At 37.9% G+C, this 26,375-nt stretch overlaps 1 long non-coding RNA gene across 1 annotated transcript; it reads left to right on the top strand.

Moving 5' to 3' along the window:
- Window positions 1-4,113: 4,113 nt before the first annotated feature.
- Window positions 4,114-17,966, top strand: LOC140150915 (uncharacterized). Its single transcript, XR_011858869.1, has 3 exons — window positions 4,114-4,481; window positions 14,117-15,309; window positions 17,466-17,966. It is a non-coding gene; the product is annotated as an uncharacterized lncRNA (long non-coding RNA).
- Window positions 17,967-26,375: the final 8,409 nt, after the last annotated feature.

Raw genomic sequence — 26,375 nt, 5'->3', positions numbered from 1 at the left:
AACGAGTGAGCGCCATCCCTGTAAAAGCCGACTATTATCACTGATTATTAAAGACACTTGTAGTTAAAGGGTAAAACCCATCGACACATTCAAATATGAAGAAGATCAAACAAACTTATTCATGATAAAACGGTAATCATTCACCTGATACGTTTGGCCCAGTGATCTCCTCTCCCTCTCTCTCTCTCTCTCTCTCTCTCTCTCTCTCTCTCTCTCTCTCTCTCTCTCTCTCTCTCTCTCTCTCTCTCTCTCTCTCTCTCTCTCTCTCTCTCTCTCTCTCTCTCTCTCTCTCTCTCTCTCTCTCTCTCTCTCTCTCTCTCTCTCTCTCTCTCTCTCTCTCTCTCTCTCTCTCTCTCTCTCTCTCTCTCTCTCTCTCTCTCTCTCTCTCTCTCTCGAAAGTTCAGTCGCTTTCTTTATGGTTAAGTCTTCTTTGATTTCTTTCAGCTCATTTTGAATTGCTGATATCCACGTAGTTTTTGGTTTCCCTCTTGGTCGTTTTACGTGTCGTTCGTATTCTTGAAGAGCTTGCTTTGTTGGGCTGGGGTATCATCAGGTAGTCTCAGGAGGTGTCCTAACCCAAGGAGCCACCTTTTCTTGATTTTATTGCTCCATTTTGTTTCCTTGGTTTTCTCGTAAAGTTCTTGATTTGAAATTGTCTTTGGCCATTTGATCTCTAATAGCCTTCTCAGGAGAGATCTTTGGAAAGTGTCAATTTCTTCCTCGGTTGATTTTTTTATTGTCCATAGTCCGCCGTTGTACAAGAATATACTTTCTACGTGCGTGTTGAAAATTCTCAGTTTGTTTTTGAGCGTTACATTCTTATTTTCGAAAACTTGATTTAGGTTATTATAAGCTGCTATGGCAATGTTATTATTTCTTTTTTTTTTAATGAAATACTTACAGACAGCTCGTCACCCATTGCATACTTTTACCTTAAATATTTACCCGCAATTATTACCTCATACTGCAGTTACTGTCCATTTTCCTATACACAATACACAGTGCTCTCACCATTGACGCGTGACCTCTACAAATGATGTATGTTGGAAGAATGGGCACTTGACTAGTTAACATCACTGTGTGAAAAATAACCAGCCAATATTTAATTTATTCTCGAAACTTCTAGCAAGTATATTTCTCTAACATGACCTAAAATTACAGCTAGGTTAGATGTTCAGAAATAGTCGCACTTTCGTAGAATATGAGTGAGGGCAAAGCATAGCTAGCTCATAGCTAGCCAACTCCCCGTGTTAATTGAATGGAGATTTGACCGAAAATATTGAGTTATATTGGTAACGGACCGCTCCGTTCTGAAGAATGACACAAAAAAACGGTACAAGCTACATTTAAATTATTCTATGAAATTCTAGAAAATATAGTTTTGTAACATGTCCTAAATTTTTAGCTAATTTAGGTGTTTGGAGAGGGTCGCACTTTTGTGTTTTAGGAAGGATATGTAAACGACAAATAACACCAAAAATATGAAGAAATTATTTCCAAGTCAACAATCATTATGTTGCTCATTTTCAAGAATGCTGGTTTACAAAAAGCACGCCATTGTCTCATTTCGTGAACAAAGGTACACATACCATTGTTTCCTTTCGTTTCCTTTATAATCGGTTACCCAACTAAAGCTATAATATTAGCTTTATTGCGATATCGCACATGTAAAACAGACACTTGTGCACAACCAGAGAAGATCCGATTTAATCAGTTGAGCTGTTTCAATGAGTGTTATCTTGGTTTATTAGCTTTTAATGGGGTTCAAGTCCTGCAAAGGTCGAGATGAATTCTACTGTAGACATGACTGCATCATGTGGCATTATTTTGTTTCTATGTAGCCCTGAGGGCAACCTTGATGACTATTGTTTCTTTGTAGTTTACCGTGTTTTTTCGCTCAGGTACACCTGAGTGAATATATACATTCAGTTTAGACCTTGAAATAAAATTTGACCCTTGAACCTAAGTAGCTCCAAGTCGAGCTTCTTTTGCAAATGCTCTTGCTTTGTAATCACTAAAGATATTTTGTAGAATAATAATGCATGGTATCTCAGTAATAGAAATGCACTAATGCAGACTACTGCCAGCTCCTAAGATAACCTCACTCCTCATGACATAGTTCATAAATATATGCAGCAGTGAGATTTCTAGTTTGAGGTGGGGATAGGATATTAGCCTCATTCCACATGAAATTATTTATAAGACTGTGTTCTGTAGCCCATAGTGGAGGGTTTTGTTACCTGGGAATGATAATCAGTTTCAATATTATGAGTGTTGACAGATTGATAGTGTAGTGGTCTGGAAGTTGAAGTTGAAGTTTAATACCAAGTTACCAAATGTCCATGAACTTCTTAAATTTGCAATGAGAGATAAGTAAGGTGTTCTGATTGTTCTGGATTTGCCAGAAGTTCACAGTGGTCATCTCATCCACAATATATACACAGTAGTCATCTCATTCACACTCTACACAACAGCCTTCCACAGCATCATCTTCAAGAATCAAAACCAACAGAAATTGGAATATTCCGCAGATACAAATTTATATCCAGCAGCATCTTCAACGCCAACAGATTGAAATATCCCACAAACACAAATTTATCAAGTTTAAACCATTTTTGGGTAAAATGGCCTCGGGGGGGGGGGGCACTTCCATGACAGATATGCATCCGGCTTGTACCCAATGACCCCCTTTTTGTGTTATGGTCCTACCTATTACCCAATGACCCCCCTTTAAAAAAAATCATGTACTCAATGACCCCCTTTTTCTATTTCCTGCTATTCCCAAAGACCCCCCTTTTAATTCCCAAATTTAGGTGGTATTTGTGTTCTCCTCCAGAAATAATGAGATTTTTCACATTTCCAAGGTGGCCAAGTTGTTTTTACGCAGTTTGGCACTTATTTATGTGTACTTAATGATACTCTTTTGGCAATCCTGTACTCAATGACTCCCATTTTACTTTTTGTTACCCCAATGACCATCCTTTTTTCAAAGTTTCATACCGAATGACCCCATTTTTATTCAGGTTGTGTACTGAATGACCCCATATTTTTGTAATTGTACATTTGGCCTGAATGCCCCTACTTTCTACATGGCCGAGGCACATCCCTGCCATTTCAGATAGGGAGTGCCCCCCCCCCCCGGGAAAATGGCATCTGAAATAGAACAGAGCACATTGGAGCTAAGGGCTTAAATTACTTTTTTTTTGTAAAAATGATGCATTGGTGATAAAGTGGTGTAATATTTAAATTGTATTATTTAGATCGTTAACATGTACAACTTAACCTTTACTTTTTATTTTCATGGGTAACATTCAAGTGCATAGGCCTACATCACTAAAGGTCCGTTCATACTACCACCGCATTTGCGATGCGTTGCTTTGCGATGCGGTGCGTTGCCGCACTGCACGGTACTGCAAAATACTGCATTGCGATATCGCAATGAAGTTAAATACATTTTAACTTCGAAATGCGACGAGTTGCGTTGAGTTGCGGCAAAAAGTAATCGATATATCGGCATCGCAACTTAGTATGAACGGACCTTAAATGTGACATAATAATTATGTTAAAGGAGTATTTCACAATCCTATAGCATTCACTTTTTATGACATTTGTCAGTAGATATCCAGGAGCAAAAGCTTAAATCTCACAACTTCAATTGATCAGATTGTTTGTTTGCAAGAATAAAATAAGCATGTACGCTTATCAATCAACATCAAAATTGATAAGTACTGGTATCATTTTGATACAGCCTCTATGTGTATTTATATGCCCCATATGCCACTTGCTGTGTTGTAATTTGGCGAACAAGTTTGACGATATGCTTGCTAAATGAATTAATCGGCAAGAATTATTTTATACAGAAACAGTTCTGCCAGAGTTTTCAAGTGGTATACAAATGATAAAAATCTGAATATTTCTGTACAAAGCGTGGATCACGGAATACCCCTTTCAAATTGTGTTGAATTGGTGTCCAAATTAGTGCACATTGAAATTACATACATGTTTGTAAATTACTTTAGTATAACTTTGGGTTTACTTTTCATTACCGTACCATTTGTATATATTACATGTACATGTTGAAGTGTTTAAAAAAATCCAATATGGGGTGGGGCCTACATATTGTAATGGGATATTGAAAGTTATCTCTTTAATGCATAAAATAAAACCACTGTCTACCAATTATTAGAAACACCCCAATTATACTGCCCCCAATTATACTGCCCCCAATTATGCAAATTAGGCCTTATCAAAACCCAGTTGCACACCCAGAAAGATTCATACTGTGTGGACTCTATGTGAGAGAAAAGTTACTTAATTACTAGATTTGATACTGTGTGGACTCTATATGAGGGAAAAGTTACTTAATTTACTAGATTTATACTGTGTGGGAGCTCTGTGTGGGCAGAAAGTTTACCAAGTTAGAACTGTGTGAGGAGCTGTGTGCTGGAAAGATTTTATATTTTGTGCCTGGGATAATACTGGTAAGTCTTTAACTTCTGTATTATAATATTATAGATCTCCAAAATTAGGCCATGTTATAAAACTTTTGCCTAAGAGCATGAGTGCAGTAGTTTCAGTGTATGGTCTTAGTGCACAATTTCATTGCCATTGAGATGATGATTTAAAACTTCCAAAATTGCTTCTTTTTTTCATTTTGTCATTAAAATTTACGGCTACCATGCCAATCTATGATAGTTTCAGAGAAGTTTGGTGCAATTCCAGCACCTATACGAATTAATTTGGCTGAAATCAAGCGTGTTTAAGTTATACTTTTTCTTGTATTTTGCTGTGTGATGAAAGTTTTGCTGTGACGCAACAGATCTGTGTGTGTTGACATAAGCCATGAGTCATGCATGTCAATTCCTTTGTTCTTTTCAACCTAATTACCAAAAGCATACATTGCATTGATTGCACAGCTGGAGTTCTATTTATCTCAAAGTGTGTTTTTATAAAAACAACTTGTGGATTTTTTGATTATTGAAATGAAATATTTGTTAACTTTTCGGCCTTTGTGATTTTTTACTTAGTTGATTTCATCTCATGTTTAGATTAAAATATTGTGCCTTAGTCAGATGAAACTTACATGTACCAGGCCTTGTTGTTTTATAATTCGAAGTGGTTTACGAGATTTTATTCTTCAGGTCTAGTATCTTAGTATGAATGGAGTTCAATTATAAATTTGTTCGGGATATTTAGCATTGGTTATGCACGGGAGGGAATGAATGATTTTGCTGTTAAATTAATAGGGAGGTGATCGTGTCAAATTGGGCTGTCTTTCATTGGATTTGTTTCTTCATTAATATTTTTTTTGGGATGATTGGGAACTCTGCTCATGCTAAGATATTTTGTAAACAATGTTTTATCATATTTAAATGTCTAAAAAAACTTGTGTGTTCATGCAACTTTTGTGATTCACAAACACACTTTTTAGAGGCTTTGCATTTGTATTCATGGGACATTTTAAACTCAGGTTTTGCAAGGTCTATCAGAGTTGTTAATAGTACATAGTTTATATTTATTTCCATATTTGATATTTTTTTTGTATTCATACATGAGGCATTCCATTTGATAAACAAAAGCAGTATTATTTTTTGTTAAATTATTTGAACCAAAGTGAAATCTTGGTCAAGTTTGGATAGGATCTTTTTACATCATAAATTGTTTGGTTTATGACAAAAACTTATTGATCTTGTTGACCAAGCAGATATTCTTGCAGCTCAGAAACGTGTGCTTTCACATGCCAAATTGTGCCTTTTTATAGAAACTATTTTTTTGTATTCTGGACATATCTTTTATACTTTTATATTACAACAAACTGCCTCAGTATTCATTCCTGCCAAAGATTAGTGTGTTTATTCCAAACACTCAGTACTTGCCGCCTAGTTATCTAGGACTTGTGTTTATTTATTATGGATGATTGGTATTGGTAAGTGCATGTTATTATGTGTTTTTATGTATTTTCTTGATTACATGTACAGTGCTTAAAACATGATACTGAGACTTCTATTTTTTAAAGTGGCAATGCTCTTCTTCCATGGTCAGTGTTAATAATGATATAAGCTGTGTGATTAGTAACGATTTTCGCTGTGTGATGCGTTACATAACAATTGAAGAAAACTTGTCAGGTGATCTGTGTGATAGACCTGAACTTGATAATAATCGTAATAGAAAACTGTGTGTGATGATTAATTGATGATGACGAGAGTATTGGAAGAAAACTTGTCAGGTGATCTAGCTGTGTGCAGGCCGGAGCTTGATAATATTAAATGATTATAGAAAACTGTGTGATTATTAATTGGTGATGACGACTGACGAGTATATATCATGGGTTGATATAAGCGACGGGATCTGTGTGTGTTGATTTGTTAACCTATGTGGTTAATTTGAAAGAATGATGATCCCTGGATGTGAACATAGGCCTATTATGAATTCAATATCAAAACTGTGCAAGCGAGCGGAGTTTGTGTTTGTCACAATAAACTCAAAATGATATTGAATTAGTATAGGCCTGCAAAATTGCCATGTATTGTTGTGCAGCTGGTACAGAAGTCTCAGTTTAGTCATGTTTATTTAAAATTTATCATGTTTTGTCATTTTTTACAAGGTACTATTTATATTTTTCTCTGTGTTTTGTTTCCACAGAGGTTTCGGTATTATTGGATTGATCGTTATTTATTGGCATTCTCGGGGGTATTCTGTAGGCACACAGTCTAGTATTATATTGCGATATTATTGATTGTGAAGAGTTTGTTGTGAGGAAGAAAAGAGAGTAAATAAAGCTACCAATTGAAATAGAAAAAATACATGTGTGAAACGTGTTGTTATCTCTATAAGGTTTGTGTCAAAGTCCACACGGTGTGTTCTGCCACACCAACGAACCCGTGGTGGTGATAAAACTAAACCAGTAGCCCTACCAGTCTCCGGTCCCGCCACAAATGGTGGCAGCGGTGGGATCGTGTTAAATTTGTAGACACAACCTTAGAGATAAAGATCAAGTAACTGTGTGTAGATTCCGTGATGAGAAAAACTGTGTGTTATCTGTGTGTAAACTCAGTGGATGAGGGAAAATAGTTGATTTGTGCATGCGTCTGTGTGTAAACTCAATGGATGAGAGAAAATAATTGCTTCGTGCATGTGTCTGTGTGGAAACTAAGTGAACTGAGAGTACTGGTCAAACCAAATGTTGTTTAATAGAAGATATTTAAAACAAGAGAATTAATTAACTTAGAGTACACAGGCGTTTGGTATTATACTTTGTGAGAACAAAAGAACCCCGGGTGTGACAGTCTAAAGTTTAATGGACTCTGTGAGCCATGAGTGCAGATAAAGAGAGTGAAACTGGAATAATGGAAACGGAGGGTTCTGTGCATGATGAAACGGAGGTTAGAGGCGCAGAGTCGGGTGCAGTGGATAGTAAGGCCTCTGAGACCATTGCGCACAATGACTCTGAAGGAGTGAGTTCCAAAGAGAGTGATTTGGAGAGTGAGAGATCAAAGGAGAGATTTAGTCGTTATAACCTGAGGTCAACTAGAAGTAGAGAAGAGGCATATGTAAGAAAGTCTAAGGCAAATAGTGACAGTGATAGAGAAAGGCATGAGTTGCGTACAAGCAAGCAATCAAGACAAAGACTTGTGAGTGAGAGAGAGATGTTGGAAAGACAAAATGATGAACTTGAGAAGGAGAAGAGAGACTTGAGAAAATTAAATGATGTGCTGGAAGAGGAAGCTATGAGACTTGCTAGGGAGGCTAGATCTAAGACGTCAGAGATAGATGAACAAAATGCATTGGTTAGACATATTCATAGTACTGTAGAAGAGTTAAGGCGTGTTGTTAGGGAAGCAGAACAGGAAAGAGTACAGTTGTTGGGAAGGGTGAAAGGAATGAAGGCGGAATTGAAAGATGTCCAAACAGAGAAGCAAACAGTTGAATGGGAGTTGGAAGAGTGCATCCATAGTAAAAAAAAAAAGACTCAACAAGAGCGAATAGAATTTGAAAGTAAGGAAGAGGAGCAGACAAAAGAATGGGAGAAGACAATGCAAAGAAAGGCAAAGTTGAGGTTTAGAGAGTTTCGTCAGAGAGAGGAACTTGCAAGGAAAGAGAGAATGAGGCAATTTGAGAAAGAAGACAGTGACTTCGACTCAAATCTTGCATTGCTTGAAAAGCGGTTACAAGAAAAACGGGGAAGTACACTTAGTGAATCAAGTGAAGCAAGTGAAAAGATCTATGGTAGTCTGAAAAGATTAGAATCTCAATTGAGTTCGGGAAAACTGTGTGAGCGAGATGTGCAGACCAAGAAACCTGCCAAGTATACTAGTACGAGTGAAAGTGAGGTAGAGGGTAAAAGCAAAGGTGTCGGAAAGAAATTAGGTCCCCAAAAGAAACAAAGAAAAGGGCGTAAGAAGCGGGAAATTGAAATGAAACAATCTCACAGTACTAGTATGAGTGAAAGCGAAAGTGAAAAAGTGAGTAGGCCTACAAGTGCTCGAATGAGGCCTCAGAAATATGATGGCAAGGGTGTGTTGGCAGATTTTCTGTCCCAGTTTGAAGCATGCCGCGAGTACAATAGATGGTCTGATAAAGAGGCTGCATTTCAGTTGTTTTCATGCTGTCAGGATGATGCACTGAACAGGTTAACAACTGATGATGTGACACCCCGTACTTGTACATATGTAGATCTTGTGGAGGTGCTAGAAAGATAGTTTGGTCCGAGAGAGTGTAAGAGTAGTTACATAATGGAGTTGAATCAAGTGAAGCAAAAACCGGGGGAAAGTGCACGTGAGTTAGGCAATAGAACCAAGAAGTTGGCATCGTTAGCCTTTAGAGGCAAAGATGCAAATAGTAAGGCGACGAGAGAAGAAATGAGCTTGAATAGCTTTACGTTAGCCTTACATAATAAAGATATCAGAGATGTAGTGTTTGGTGCGGAGTTTGCTAGCCTAAAACAGGCTATTGATAAGGCAGAGTTTTTAGAGTCATATCATAAGAGGGACGAAGAAATTGAACATGCGCCTGTGAGAAGACGTGAAAAACATGTGTCGTTTGTAAGGAAATCTGGGGTAGAACCTGTAGACGAAAAGCTGTGTGAAACTGAAGGTGAGGAGTTGGAAGAAAGAATTATACAGAAGTTGCTCAGTGATGTTAAGGTGCGCACGCTGATTGAGTCAGCCCGAAATGCGTATGAAACTCCAGCTGTAACAAGTAGGCCTACAGGCTCTTATGTTAGGCCCTCACAGTTTCATGTAAATGAAAATAGAATACCTCAGACTGGGTCAGTGACATGCTATCACTGTGGCGAACCTGGGCATGTGAGACCCAATTGTCCTTTTAGATCGGGAGGTGGAAATGAAATTAGAAAACCTCAGACTGGGCCAGTGTTGTGTTATCAGTGTGGTGAACCTGGGCATGTGAGACCGAATTGTCCTTATAAATCAGGAAAAGACAGTAGGCCTAAGATGCTATGTATGAATTGTAATAGCCCCGGTCATGGATGGAGAGAATGTGGATATCCACCATTGTGTTTCGTATGCCATGAAGAGGGGCACCGTTCACGAAACTGTCCCAAGTCGGGAAACGAGGGAGGCTAAACCACTGGTCCAAGGGGAGGCCCCAGACAATGAGAGAGGCCAGCCAGAGACAGCCAATCAATCAGTATCAGGCACCACTGACACAGTAAATAGAGAATCGGAGCGTGTGAATAATGTAGAGGGTGAGAGCGACGAGTTTGTCAGATTAATTGGAGCTGAGTATTTTGATACAAAAGATGAGATTGAGGAGTATTCTGAAATTAATGAATTGTGGGTCTCAGCTAATGTGCAGGGTGAGAAAATAATGTTTTGTTTGGACAGTGGTGCGTCACGAGTGATTTTGAAATCTGAACAGTACTTGTGTATTCCTGAAAGTAGACGGCCCAAATTAATGTCAAGGAATGTTGTGTTAAAACAAGCTGATGGTAGTAAGGTACAAATTGATGGTGTGGCTAATATGAATATACAGGTGGGAAATTGTAGATTGCAAATTCCAGTATATGTAGCACCTGTGAGTGACAATTTGTTAGGCCTTAATTTCTTGCGTAAAGCTTGTGCACAAATTGATTTTGACAAACTCCAGTTAGTAATTGGAAAGGAGAGAATTGATTGTCGGACTCGTGATGACAGGCCCTTATATGCAAGAATAATGGCGGATAGTGACATCATAATACCTGGTGAACATGAGTTGATCATTCCTTGTCATGCGAGTGGTGATTGTGGTCGTGCAAAGTTTGGTATTGTCGAGTCCATAGATAGAGGGATGTTGTTAGAGAACGGAATCTTTGTTGCTCGCAGTCTGGTTGAAACTGAGTCCCGTTTAGTACCAGTGAAAGTAATGAATGTGTGGCAGGATGAGTATGTGATTAAAGCAGGTACGGTGTTGGCCAGAATGTATTATGTACATGATAATGATGTTCAAGTTATGCATGCAGCAGAGGAACATGCTAATGATATAAAAAGTGACTTGCCAGAATATCTGTGTGATATGATAGAGCGGTGTACTAAAGACTTAAATGAGAACGAAATTAGTGAAGTGGTGAAATTGGTTATTGAAAATCAAGATGTGTTCTCTAGTGGTGAGTTTGATATTGGTCGTACTAGTCTAATAAAACATCGTATTGATACCAAAGATGCAGCCCCAGTTAGACAACCTTTGCGACGCTCTTCACCTGAGCAAAGAAAGGAAGTTGAAAGACAAGTGAATGAATTGTTAGAGAGAAACTTAATCCGTCCATCAGATAGTGCTTGGGCAAGTCCAGTTGTGTTGGTTGGAAAGAAAGATGGTACTCAGAGGGTATGTTTAGATTTTCGCCGTTTAAATGAATTAAGTGTGAAGGACGCGTATCCACTTCCTCGTATAGATGATTCGTTAGATTCGTTAGGTGGTGCAAAGTACTTTTCAACTTTAGATCTTGCCGCAGGTTACTGGCAAGTTGAGATGGATGACGATGCTAGAGCTAAGTCCGCATTTGTCACAACGAGTGGGTTGTATGAATGGAATGTCCTCCTTTCGGATTATGTAATGCGCCCTCAACGTTTGAAAGATTGATGGATTATGTGTTGGCAGGATTAAGGTGGGAAACTTTGTTAGTTTATTTAGATGACGTCATTGTTTTTGGGCGAACAGTGCAAGAATCACTTGATCGGTTGAGAGAAGTTCTAACGAGGTTCCGAACCGCTGGGTTGAAGTTGAAACCTTCTAAGTGTAATCTTTTTCAGACGAAGGTACATTATCTGGGTCATGTTGTTTCGAGTGAAGGCATTCACACTGATCCTGACAAGATTGAGGCAATTAGTGATTGGCCAACACCTATTACAAAGACGCAAGTGAGAAGTTTCTTAGGTACCACAGGGTATTATAGGCGTTTCGTGTTTAAGTATGCAAAAATTGCCAGGCCATTGCATAGAGTAGCTGAGAAGAGTGCTATTTTTGAGTGGAATGATGAGTGTGAAGAAGCATTTAATAAGCTCAAGACAGCACTAATTTCTGCTCCGATTCTAGCTTATCCAAGGGAAACTGGTGGCTATATTCTAGATACTGATGCCAGTAACTATGCAATTGGCTGTGTGCTATCCCAAATTCAAGATGGGCAAGAGAAAGTTGTAGCATATGGAAGTAAGTCCTTGAGTAAAGAGGAGAGAAATTACTGTGTGACTCGCCGCGAACTTTTGGCGGTGGTTGAATTTTTGAAGAAATATAGGCATTATTTTGGAGGCCGGGCAGTTACCGTGCGCACTGATCATGGGTCTTTGAGATGGTTGTTTAACTTCAAAAACCCGGAGCAGCAATTAGCAAGATGGTTGGAAGTTTGTGCTAGTTTCAATTTAACGATAGAACATAGGGCCGGTAAACAACATCAAAATGCTGATGGGCTGTCACGGAGGCCGTGCAAACAGTGTGGAAGGTGGGATGGATTGTTAGCAAAAGAAAGAGAAGAGAGGGAGGAAGACAGAGTTGAGGCAGAAATTTTGTTTGGTAGAGCGAAAAAGGAAAGAACTAGGGATATGGGTGTGCAAACTGTGTGTGAACTAGAAATGATAAAAATGATTGTGGTAGATGATTTAAAGAAGCCAGACGAAAGGTTGCAGGATACAGATGCCTCTGAAAGTGAAAGTGAATGGGTTACTGTGAGGGAAAAGCCACATAAAAGGTTGTGGGATACAGATACATCAGGTGAAAGTGAATGGGTTACCACAAGTGAGTCTGATTTGTCCGATGATGAAGTTGTGAGTGTAACAAATGAGGAAGGAGAAATTCCTATTCGTAGAGTTCAGTGTATTCCCGAAGTGTCATTTAAATCCCTGCGTGAAGCCCAACTGTCGGATGAGACTATGGCCCCTGTGTTGCATTGGAAAGAGGAGGGGGATAGGCCTGAGTGGAACACTGTGTCAGATAATCCCCAATCTTAAAGAGTTACTGGAGCCAATGGGATATGTTGTCAGTGCAAGAGGGTGTCTTAGTGAAGCGTTGGGAGAGTGATGGTGGTAAAGAGTTTAAGTGGAAAATAGTGCTTCCCCGTTCTTTCCGTAAACAAGCTCTAGATATGTTGCATTCAGACAAGACTGCAGGTCACTTAGGTAGAGAAAAGACTATGCCCAAGGTTAGAGACAGGTATTATTGGGTTGGCATGAGTGCAGATGTAAGGTCTTACTTAAGGCAGTGTGTCCAATGTGCTCGTAAGAAAGGAACGCCAAAGAAACATAGGGCGCCTTTACAGCAAGTTCGGGTAGGTGGACCCTTAGAGCGAATTGCCATAGATGTGCTTGGTCCACTCACAGAGACACACCATGGTAATGTGTATATCTTGGTGGTAGGGGATTATTGGACAAAGTGGATGGAGGCCTACTCCATTCCAGACCAACAGGCTGAAACTGTGGCGTCCAAACTTGTGGAAGAGTTTGTTTGTAGATTTGGGGTGCCCCTTGAATTACATTCTGATCAAGGACGTAATTTTGAATCTGCAGTGTTTCAGAAGATGTGCCGAATATTAGGTATTCGGAAAACCCGTACCACCCCTTACAATCCGAAATCTGATGGGCTAGTTGAGCGCTATAACAGAACCATTGTCAATGCTGTCTCCCTCATGATACTGCCTCACCAGAATCAGAAGGATTGGGATGAATATATACCATTTGTTGGTATGGCTTACCGGTCTAGTGTACAGGCTTCGACAGGTGAGACTCCTAACATGATGATGTTAGGACGTGACGTGGCTACCCCTATTGACATGATGTTCGATTCACCCCCTGGTGAAACTGAGTTTACCACATACTATGCTGAAGAGTTACGAGATAAGATTCGAGAAATGCACGAGAGGGCCCGACACGCTTTGCATGCCAGTGCCAATCGGCAGAAGCGATTCTATGATAGAAAGATTTGTGGTCCAGTCTATAAAGAGGGTGAATTTGTATGGTTGTTCCGCAAGGCTAGAAAACCAAATTTGTCCTCTAAATTGATGTTGCCATGGGAAGGTCCTTTCTTAGTGGTAACTGTGCTGTCAGACGTCACTTACAGAATTCAGAAAACAGCAAGGGGTAAGCTCCAAGTGGTACATGCGGATCGTCTGAAACCTTATATGGGCCCCTCGTTAAAAGCGTGGAAACATGAAGCACCTGTGCCAGTAGAGAGTGCTGATATGAACCACGTGAAGGGTGAAAGTGGTAAAGGTGACAAGAGTAAGAGTGATGGCGATAATGGGATTGTCATTAGTAGTGCAACAAAAGAGAGTGAGACCAAGAGTGTAAAGGCCCCTGATCCTGCCCCTGCGTATGTGTGTCAAGAAGCCCCTGAATCAATCCCACCTCTGGGCCGCCGAAACCCAGCAAGAACTACCCGGCACACTAGTAGATATACTTATTGATGTCTGTGTGAAAATAATGTGTTATCAAACAACATGTGTTGAAAATGTAATTGATTTATCTGGCATTTCTGGTGGGTTTTTTTATGCCGATAGATATTGTGTTATAAATTGACATGTGTTGAAAATGTGATTAATGTATTCTGTGTGTTTTTTGTAGATAGAAAAAAAAATGTGTTATCAAATGTGATTTACTTATCATGGCATTCCTGTGTGGTTTTTTTAATGCAGATAATGAATCGAGGTACATGTAGAGGCGACATGACTTGAGAGGAAGAGCAGCTGGCTGGGGCACGCCTCGCTCTGAGCGGCGATGCTATGCATGTCGAGGAATCGGGCACGTGGCAGCTGACTGCCCCTCACCAAAGCCAAGACCTACATATAAGCCCCGTAACAGCAAACCAAACCCTGATCATGTAACAGACCTAAAACGAAGATTACAACAGAGTGAAGCACAAATAAAGAGACTAAAGGGATACGAAGAGGAGACGGAAGAGGAGTTTGGCAGATTGGAAAGGAAATATAGAGGAGTACCAGAAGTAGAAAGGAAGACGACGGACTGTGTGGGGGATAAAAGGGTGGTAGAGAAGGAAAAGAAGGAGGACGACAGCGGGAGTGACAGCGACAGTAGCAGTAGCAGTTCAAGCAGCAGCAGTAGCAGTGACAGTGAGAGTGAACGCAAAGAAGAAATTAAAAGCAAAGCGAAGTGTTCAAGTATAGGTGGAAATATGTTCCTCATGGATGGCAAGACCGTCACACCAACTCTTGTGAACCCAGGATATGTCGTGAAGAAATACGCCCTACTGTTAGAGTTTGAGGAAATCAAAGAAGTAACAGAATGGACACTGACCAGAAAGGACTAAGATTGGAACTATGTTGGGATTAATATTATGTTATGTTTCACTTGTGTTTTTTTTGGTTTTTTGTTTTTTGTTTTTCTGTATGAGTAGTTTTAAGGTAAGCTAGACCTGGAGAATAAGGTACTTTTCAATACCCATTAGTCTGGCCTCCCAGTTGTGACAATGTGTGTGTGCCGAGGACGTCACACTCTGGGAGGGGGGCTGTGTAATGGGATATTGAAAGTTATCTCTTTAATGCATAAAATAAAACCACTGTCTACCAATTATTAGAAACACCCCAATTATACTGCCCCCAATTATACTGCCCCAATTATGCAAATTAGGCCTTATCAAAACCCAGTTGCACACCCAGAAAGATTCATACTGTGTGGACTCTATGTGAGAGAAAAGTTACTTAATTACTAGATTTGATACTGTGTGGACTCTATGTGAGGGAAAAGTTACTTAATTTACTAGATTTATACTGTGTGGGAGCTCTGTGTGGGCAGAAAGTTTACCAAGTTAGAACTGTGTGAGGAGCTGTGTGCTGGAAAGATTTTATATTTTGTGCCTGGGATAATACTGGTAAGTCTTTAACTTCTGTATTATAATATTATAGATCTCCAAAATTAGGCCATGTTATAAAACTTTTGCCTAAGAGCATGAGTGCAGTAGTTTCAGTGTATGGTCTTAGTGCACAATTTCATTGCCATTGAGATGATGATTTAAAACTTCCAAAATTGCTTCTTTTTTTTCATTTTGTCATTAAAATTTATGGCTACCATGCCAATCTATGATAGTTTCAGAGAAGTTTGGTGCAATTCCAGCACCTATACGAATTAATTTGGCTGAAATCAAGCGTGTTTAAGTTATACTTTTTCTTGTATTTTGCTGTGTGATGAAAGTTTTGCTGTGACGCAACAGATCTGTGTGTGTTGACATAAGCCATGAGTCATGCATGTCAATTCCTTTGTTCTTTTCAACCTAATTACCAAAAGCATACATTGCATTGATTGCACAGCTGGAGTTCTATTTATCTCAAAGTGTGTTTTTATAAAAACAACTTGTGGATTTTTTGATGATGAAATGAAATATTTGTTAACTTTTCGGCCTTTGTGATTTTTTACTTAGTTGATTTCATCTCATGTTTAGATTAAAATATTGTGCCTTAGTCAGATGAAACTTACATGTACCAGGCCTTGTTGTTTTATAATTCGAAGTGGTTTACGAGATTTTATTCTTCAGGTCTAGTATCTTAGTATGAATGGAGTTCAATTATAAATTTGTTCGGGATATTTAGCATTGGTTATGCACGGGAGGGAATGAATGATTTTGCTGTTATATTAATAGGGTGGTGATCGTGTCAAATTGGGCTGTCTTTCATTGGATTTGTTTCTTCATTAATATTTTTTGTTATAATTTGTAACTCTGCTCATGCTAAGATATTTTGTAAACATTGTTTTATCATATTTAAATGTCTAAAAAACTTGTGTGTTCATGCAACTTTTGTGATTCACAAACACACTTTTTAGAGGCTTTGCATTTGTATTCATGGGACATTTTAAACTCAGGTTTTGCAAGGTCTATCAGAGTTGTTAATAGTACATAGTTTATATTTATTTCCATATTTGATATTTTTTGTATTCATACATGAGGCATTCCATTTGATAAACAAAAGCATTATTATTTTTTGTTAAATTATTTGAACCAAAGTGAAATCTTGGTCAAGTTTGGATAGGATCTTTTTACATCTTATTTTGTTTGGTTTATGACATAAACTTATTGATCTTGTTGACTAAGCTGATATTCTTGCAGCTCAGAAACGTGTGCTTTCACATGCCAAATTGTGCCTTTTATAGAAACTATTTTTTGTATTCTGGACATATCTTTTATACTTTTATATTACAACAAACTGCCTCAGTATTCATTCCTGCCAACGATTAGTGTGTTTATTCCAAACACTCAGTACTTGCCGCCTAGTTATCTAGGACTTGTGTTTATTTATTATGGATGATTGGTATTGGTAAGTGCATGTTATTATGTGTTTTTATGTCTTTTCTTGATTACATGTACAGTGCTTAAAACATGATACTGAGACTTCTATTTTTTAAAGTGGCAATGCTCTTCTTCCATGGTCAGTGTTAATAATGATATAAGCTGTGTGATTAGTAACGATTTTCGCTGTGTGATGCGTTACATAACAATTGGAAGAAAACTTGTCAGGTGATCTGTGTGATAGACCTGAACTTGATAATAATCGTAATAGAAAACTGTGTGTGATGATTAATTGATGATGACGAGAGTATTGGAAGAAAACTTGTCAGGTGATCTAGCTGTGTGCAGGCCGGAGCTTGATAATATTAAATGATTATAGAAAACTGTGTGATTATTAATTGGTGATGACGACTGACGAGTATATATCATGGGTTGATATAAGCGACGGGATCTGTGTGTGTTGATTTGTTAACCTATGTGGTTAATTTGAAAGAATGATGATCCCTGGATGTGAACATAGGCCTATAATGAATTCAATATCAAAACTGTGCAAGCGAGCGGAGTTTGTGTTTGTCACAATAAACTCAAAATGATATTGAATTAGTATAGGCCTGCAAAATTGCCATGTATTGTTGTGCAGCTGGTACAGAAGTCTCAGTTTAGTCATGTTTATTTAAAATTTATCATGTTTTGTCATTTTTTACAAGGTACTATTTATATTTTTCTCTGTGTTTTGTTTTCCACAGAGGTTTCGGTATTATTGGATTGATCGTTATTTATTGGCATTCTCGGGGGTATTCTGTAGGCACACAGTCTAGTATTATATTGCGATATTATTGATTGTGAAGAGTTTGTTGTGAGGAAGAAAAGGGAGTAAATAAAGCTACCAATTGAAATAGAAAAAATACATGTGTGAAACGTGTTGTTATCTCTATAAGGTTTGTGTCAAAGTCCACACGGTGTGTTCTGCCACACCAACGAACCCGTGGTGGTGATAAAACTAAACCAGTAGCCCTACCAGTCTCCGGTCCCGCCACAATATACACAAAATAGACCTACGTACACCATCGAAACCTGTTTCTTACTTCATGTATGTTGTGTTATACTCTGATCAGCTCATAATAGGCGGGACTCATAACATTGTGGATTGATATACATGTAGAATGGCATACACACACAGCTGGGCGCAGCACCTACGCGATTCCCGCCTATTAAAGGGCCATTTCGTGATCCACAGCCTCATCCCCCCCCACTTTTCTCAAAAAAAGTTGAGATGTAGACATCATGCTCATTTATGTCGACTTTTAAACAGGTGGATGTCGACTAGATCAGAAATATTTTCTTGACAAGTTGACTAACCTAATTCGGGATGTCAACATGTTGAGATATGTTATCTTGACAAGTTGATTTACCTAATTTTGGATGCTAACATGATGAGATAAGTTTTCTTGGCAAGTTGACCTACCTAATTCGGGATGTCAACATGATGAGATATGCATGTTTTCTTAAGAAGTTGACTTTCTAAATGTAGAATGTCGACATAATCAGATGCGTTTTGTGGCAAGTTGACTTCCATAATTTTGGATATCGACCTGAGGATGGCACTTTAAAAGCTCCGTAGCTGTTATATTTTATATTTGAATGAATGAATGAATGAATGAATGAATGATTGAATGAATGAATGAATGAATGAATGAGTGAATGAATGAATGAATGAATGAATGAATGAATGAATGAATAAACGAAAGACATTTGGAATAAATAAAAACATGAACGTGGAAAAGGGTTGAAGTGACCGCTTACAGGTTCAAATTGCAAGCAGCTTAATCACGAAGCTCACTTGGCTAAGTGGTTAAGGCATAGGTCTTGTAAACATGAGGTCCTGGGTTCGATTCCCTGGCGGTATTACTTTTTCTGTTTCATTTATTATTTGCGACGGTGAACCCGTTGAAAATATTTGTTTATCATAAGTTCATGAAGTATACATTTTTGATTTATTTTTTCTGTCTTTCTTTCTTCCTTTCTCTCTCTATGTTTGATTAATTAATTTAATTATTTCTTTCTTTCGTTCCCAAAAGCCCCCAAATGAAATACTTTTCGATTTAAATGTGATCTTATAATAGTCCTACAAACCTCCTCTACCCCACATACATCCCACGCCCAATACCTCGCACGCACACCCCCACCCCACATTATACACACACCCCATACACAAAAATGTGAAGCACAAATCTGCTGAAGATAGTTGTTACATCATGTCAAAAACACGTTAATGCTATCTACTGAAGATAGTGGTAGTTTATTATTTGCTTCCTTACAATCTTAACGTACATGCGGTTTTAGTATTTAATTAAAACTCATTTTTCTGTTTTCTAACGCTCGTTCACCTATCTGACAAGTGATATGAAGGTGAACTTTAAATATTAATTTTAAAAATAAATTAAACAACTCGGAATCATGCAGCTTAGAGCCGTGATATGATTTCTCGGTTTTGAGATATAGCATAAAAATTTCATTAAATGCGTGTATGTTAGGGTATGGGGTGTTTCAGTGTCCACTCCCTGAACCAACCAATTTCTTTATCAACAATTGTATTATGATTCCTAAGTACATGGTCTACTTCCAAATCCTGTGCAATATGAAGCTCATACAACATTCTTTTTTTAGCTATGGGACAAAGACGACATTTTAGAGCATTTTAGAGCTATAATTGCGAAATGTGTGTATTTTAGCATAGGGGGTGATTACAGTGACCACTTCCTAAATAAACCAATTTCTTTATCAACAATTTTACTATGATTCCAAAGCATATAATCCACTCTCACATCGTGTGTAATGTGAAGCTCATACGACATTCCGTTTTTGAGTTATGAGACAAAAACGAAATTTAGATGAAATATTTTGCATTCGGCAGAGACAATCTACGAAAAAAGTCCTTAGAACGCTTGGTACACTCTGTCGAAATCCCGTGCCGAATTTCATATGATCATGGAAATGACGTATATTTTGCCTGGAAACAAGCATGACATCTACAACAATGATTTACCCTTCCCTCTCCCCATCAATCAATGTTGGAACACATTGGGAAACCGCTGAAGACATTGGCATTTCTCAACATTGAACGGGGGAGAGGGGGTGAGAGTTTTCCGTTATTTACACGCAAGCGTTCCAAGACATATTTCGTTGATTGTAGGTTCCTCGACCATAGCAATTTTTCACGGTAAGTAAATTAACTATCAACATATTTTAAACAATCTTCGCGCTCGACGGGTACTGATAAATAATTAATACCAATTGGGATCATTTTTAGATTTCAATCCAAATGCACCTCCTTATAGTTTATATGGAACTTCTTTTCTTTTATCGCGTCCTTTTACTAAATTACATTCATCCATCACACTTTTGGCCACAAAAAGTTATTCCTCTACATGCTCTAGGTTCTTGATGGTGCATGAATCTTCAAATTTAAAATATTTGGCAATGTACGATGGCTTCAAGGCGAATATATCGGGGATAAAGCCGTTATTTTTTTTACAAAAAACAAAATCTACCTTTATCTCAGCGAACTATCAAAACAATGGACACCAAAACAAGCTTCTGTGGCAAAATTGAGTTTGGCAGCCGGACTAAAACCATACAAGTTCCAAATTCAATTGGTAAACAAACTGCACGGCGCTTCACGTGGTGTCCGAGTTAGATTTACCCCTTGTGAATTTGGAATTTTGATCAAAATTATGCCCCAATTGGAGCCATTTGGTATACATTTTTTTTTTTACGAAAATTTGTTTTGGTACAATGTTGTTTCATGTGTAAGTTTAAGTTATATTTTGTAGTTTTTAAAGTTTTGCATTGTTTTCTCTGTAAAGCGCCTTGAGGCTTTTCTGCATAGGGCGCTGTGTTAAATCTGTGTTTATTATTATTATTATTATTAATGTTATTGTCATTGTTCATACGATAAAGCCATAATGTGTGATTTGCTCCTCGGCGACGCCCTTGTTTTTTTCTCGATTTTTGTTTTGTTTTGTTTGTTTGTTTGTTTTTTCTTTTTTCTTTTTGCATGATTGTAATATAATGCCCAAATGGTGCACTAAGACTAAGCCAGAAGTTTGTATAATAAATCCGGAGTTCACCGACTAAGTGATGGCTGACACGTCTCGAGCATATATTGATGTAAATATCATTGAATAAGTGACGTATGAACTGTGTGTATATTGCCTATTCGTGTTTAGTTATGTCTTATTTATACGTCCCAGCAGCGTGAAGCTTCGCTCTATAACGATCGGCTGGCTAACACACGCATTGACGATAATAAAAGGCGCTGGAGTTTCGTGTTACCTTATTTGTTTGGTTCGAAATTAAAAGGGGACATTACGTGATTTGTGAAAATTATCATTTTGTGGAAAACAAATAATAATTATATTCTTTATGGAAATCCCACATTATTGCTTTAATATGAAAACACATTATTTATATGTTTAATATAAACGTCATCAGACATTATTAACACATGTCGATATTGTTAGATGATTGCGTAAACAATTTTTATGATGGGTAATAGGCACCAACCATACATATGCGGAAAAAAAACATGTACTCAATTTAAGTTGCTGTAATAGTATTTGCGCCTGGCTTAAGGCCAGACTAATGGGAAGAGCATGGATCATTTCTAGCATCATCATTTCTGAATGGTATGTCCAAAGTATATAAAACTATGCATTTATGGAAAGCAAATTAGTCAATGAATCCCATCAGATTTTTTTTAAATCACAAAAACCTCTCCTTTTACCTCAATTGTTTGTGACAAAACAAAAAATCGATAGCAGTAAAAAATAGTTCAGTTAGCTTTTCATAAAGAAGACACATGAATTTTATCTTTTAGAAATTCGTCTCTCTTTTTGAAATATTGAAACGTGTGAAAAAGCAATTTTGTCACGCTATCAACCTAAAAATTACACATAATGGTGTATACTTTTGTTTAAAACAAATATTCTGAAAAACCTTCCCTATACTTTGATGTAATCTAAACGATAGTGCAAAATATGTACCTTTTGCTTGCATATTTTTCGAGTAATCATATTGTCACAAAGATCGTGCAATGTTGTGAAAAGTGAACTCTGAGAAATCGACGTTTTAGAAAAAAAATGTCAACGTTATGCACAAAACGTCCTTGTATTTTAAAAAGGTAAGACTTTCACGCTTGTAAAAGCTGTATCTGGCGCATGGTCTAAGTGAGCATCTTTTTGCACCGGTGAATCCACCCGCTTTTAGTGAACCAAAATTCAAAATCATTGAAAAGTTGAGTGGCATTTTGACTGCAAATCTTTGTTTTGTTTACGCACGTTCGCGTTATTTAACAACATACCGAATACTGCTTGTTTGCGTTAGACACACACGTAATAATCACATTATTTCGCATTCACACATTCATGACTCTTCATTTCCCGACAATTTATTAAGCTGTCTTGAGTTGGAAAGAGTGAAATAATAATTTTTAAATCTTACAAAAATGAGAGGAAATATTAACAGGGTTCAAAGTATTAAAAAATGTGTCTTCCATTATTCTGGCCTTAAATGCAAGTGTAGGCTGAGTCTCAATAGCACATCCAACAACGCCCCCACGTGTTTATTGTGGCTGAAGAAAGTCTAGCGAATTGCAGACAGAAAGCTACCCAATTTGTGGTTAAATGTTGATCCCTCACTACAAGAGTTACCGTTGATTTGGTTGAATAAGGAGGTGAGACATGCTCAAATCTCTCCAGGTCACAAAATGTAATGGGTTTTTCGAGGTATACAATGTGGGTCGGTTGGACAAAACAGTCAGTCGAGGTGCCCAACATTACTCGTTGACTGCCGATAAAACGCCCAAAACGGCCAGTTAAAGTACTGTTATGACGCTATTTGCTTTCCATAGCTAATTTAAATATATATCGCTCCGCGGCGTCCTCTCCTCAATTACCCCGGCCTATTATTCTGGGCAGTTGTCAGCCAGCCATAGCCGGAGGATGAACTAAGAATGTTTCACTCGTCTATTATATTATTGTGATCACTTTGTTGATGAGAAATTAAAGTTTATTTGTGAAGTTATATTTTGCTCTCCGTTTGTTTCTGTTGAGTCTTTCCCCGTCTCAGATGGAAGATCTACTAGCCATGTATTTGGTTTAATTTCTAGTAATCAGATAACTGGTTGGTGGATCTTCACATCAATTCTGAGTCATAATAAATGGTGCAGAATCCAATATTTTCCAGTACCAAGCAAGCTGTGACTGGCTGTCAGCTGCCCCTGGTGGGAAAAACCAACCCCCAGGTAAGTTAATTTGGTATTATTATTTCTAGCAATTTGGATTGATTCATTGTATATATATTATGTGATATTTTTGATAGATTAAGTGAAATACGCTTCTAGTGATTTCCCGCCAAAGTTGTTTTATGGCGCGAAGAATATTGTTGCGTGATTTCTGTTTTCGGCCATTTTGTGAATAATATTGCAGCGTGATATTCTTGTATTGATACAGTGTAAATTAATGGCGAAAAGTAAATGTGATTATGGCTCCTATAGGCATACAAGTTGCCCTAGGCATGCACCGAGGCATACCAATTGCTGACTCAGAGCAGCCAGAGAAGGTAATCCATAGTACAGAATATAATGATCTACTCCGACTCAGTCATGAAATAGTGAAATGAGTGGATACAAGTACTAGTGAAATAGTGAGAGTAGTACACGAAAACGTAGGACGTACACACAATTGTTTTGACGAGGTCAATGAAAGGATATTGTCCAATGAGAGGTACATTGAATCTATTGAACAAAATGTAAATGATCGATGTCATGCACCTGTAAACAGTAATAGCTGTATTGATCAGAGTCCGTATACGTGTAGAGAGGTTAATGACCGTAATATGAAATGTTACAGATGTAATACACTAGGTCATATCTACAGACAGTGTCCTGAAAAGGAAGATGTGTATAATCGGGGTCGTAGTAACTGTTGTTATCCAACTGATGAACAGGTAAAACATGCACAAACTGTACAGAAATTTGTTTCAAATAGTTGTAATGTAAACAGTGTGACTGACTAAACGCGTCAAAAGAGCAGTAATTCTCCGTGTAATTCAGCCCAAGTTCCGAAGAATGGAAAATTTGATTCAAATTTTGCCGCGTCTGAATGCGATAGTGATAACGTTGAAACAGATTTTGATGAAGAAGTTTATATTTCTGTCACTATTGGTAGCCAAAACATTGACTGTTTAAATGACACTGGTTGTACAATGAATCTAATCGATCATGAGTACTGGCATTCTTTGGAATTGTCACACCAAATTGTAGTGTCAAAACCGCGATTAACAAAAGCCCGTACCGCTAACAAATCTGTGTTGCAAATCAGTGGTTTTGTTGTTGTTCCGTTGTTTATTGAAGGTGCAAAATTTCTCGTGCCAATGTATATTGCTCGAAATCTTAGTCAGGAAATCATGTTGGGAAAAAGATTCCTAAAACAGCATAAGGCCAGATTAGATTTTAACACACAAAAATTGCGATTGTTTAAGAAAAGTAATTTGCGTGTAATTGAAAGGCAAGAAATTCCGCCTCATTCACAATCAGTGGTGCGTGCGAGGTTATCGAATAATCTTCCAAAAGGCACAATAGGATTATGTCAGGGAGGACGGAGAGTCACTGCTTTAGGAGTATTGATTGCCAATACAGTATCAAGTGTTCAACCTATTGCTAACAAATCTAGTTGTAGTACTCAATTACTTGTGTTAAACACTAGCAATGAACCAATTGTGTTGTATCCTAGAACAAAACTTGGTACATTTACACTTGTAAATAACAGTGAAATCATTCATTTTACCGATATAGATGACTCTGTAGTAGATGAAGTACCTGTAGCATCAGTCCATGTAAAGGCACAGAATTCGCCAGATCCTAAGGTACGTGAAGTTCTTTCTCAGGTCAATTTCAATGATTCTCATTTAACTGATACCGATTCTGATATGTTATCTGATCTTATAGCTGAGTATGTAGACGTTTTTCAAACCAAAGATAGTCCAAGAGGAAGATACACGAAAATTGAGCATGTCATAAGAACTGGTAATCATCCGCCAATCAAATGTCGTCCTTATAGACAACCTCCTCATGTGCAAGCTGAAATACGTAAGCAAGTCAATCAGATGTTAGAAGATGGTTTAATCAGAGAATCCACCAGTAGTTGGAGTTTTCCTGTTGTAATGATTCCTAAACCTGATGGTACACTAAGATTCTGTTGTGATATGAGATTATGTAACCAAATTGTGGAAAAGAATAATTTTCCTCTACCTCACATAGATGATGCATTAGATAGCTTAGGCGCAGGAACACCAAATTATTTTTCCACACTAGATTTAGCGTCAGGTTATTACCAAATTGGACTTGAAGAAAGCTCAAAACAAAAGAGTGCTTTCATTACACAAGATGGTTTGTATGAGTTTAATGTAATGCCAATGGGGTGTACAAATTCTCCAGCCACGTTTCAAAGAGTTATGCAAGAAGTGTTCAGAGGTTTAAATTGGAAATTTGTATTAATATATCTTGATGATGTAATAGTGTTTTCCAATTCTTTTAATGAACATGTAGATCATTTGAGACAAGTATTTCAGAGGTTGAGAGAAGCCAATTTGAAGCTCAAGCCTAAAAAGTGTACTTTTGCTCAAGAACAGGTACGTTATTTAGGACACATTGTAAGTAAAGATGGGATAGCTACTGATCCAGAGAAAACCAAAGTAGTCCAAGAGTATCCAGTTCCAACGAAGGTATCGGAAGTAAGATCATTTCTAGGTTTTGTAGGCTATTATAGGAAGTACATTAGAGATTACAGTAAAATAGCCGCACCTTTAACATATCTCACTCGTAAAGATGTTCAATTTATTTGGTCAAAAGAGTGTGCAGAAGCGTTTGAAATCCTGAAACAAAAGCTAGTAGAACCTCCAATTCTTGCCTACCCTCGTTTTGATGGTACTCAATTTATGTTGCAAACAGACGCCAGTATAAGAGGTCTTGGTTTCATTTTAGCACAGGTACAAGATGGTGAAGAGAAGGTAATTTGTTATGGAGGTAGAGCTTTGCATGATTCCGAAAAGACGTATACAACTACTGAACTTGAAGCTTTGGCTGTGGTTGAAGGGATTAAGAAATATTCCCCATACCTTCAACATACTGTAAAGTTCACAATTCAGACTGACCACTGTGCATTGAAATGGTTGTTTGGTCATAAGCGTACAACAGGTCGCCTCGCAAGATGGGTACTGAAGTTACAATCATATACTTATGAAGTAGTCCATAAAAGAGGATGTACGAATGGTAATGCAGATGCACTAAGTAGAATACCAACTCAAGTGTCAGAATCTTGTAATTCATGTAACTCATATCATGTTGACTCCCCTACTTCCTCAGCAACAGATTCAAACTGGACAGAATGTGGCTTGGAGACAATGACTGATGATGTTATCAATGATTCTCCTACGTCAGAGACAAAGCCAGATCCAGAAGTGAATACTGTTCGAAATCTAAGATTTCAGAGGGATAGACGACTGGATGGAGACAAAAAGTATGTAGATATTCATAAAGTTCCTTCCTTACCAACTGATGTTAATGTGGACCATTTCAAAGATGCTCAATTAGCTGA

Source organism: Amphiura filiformis, chromosome 4, assembly GCF_039555335.1.
Source record: "Amphiura filiformis chromosome 4, Afil_fr2py, whole genome shotgun sequence".
Classification (NCBI taxonomy): domain Eukaryota; kingdom Metazoa; phylum Echinodermata; class Ophiuroidea; order Amphilepidida; family Amphiuridae; genus Amphiura; species Amphiura filiformis.
Note: the sequence above shows the minus strand (reverse complement) of the source record. Positions and strands in the feature narration are given on the sequence as shown.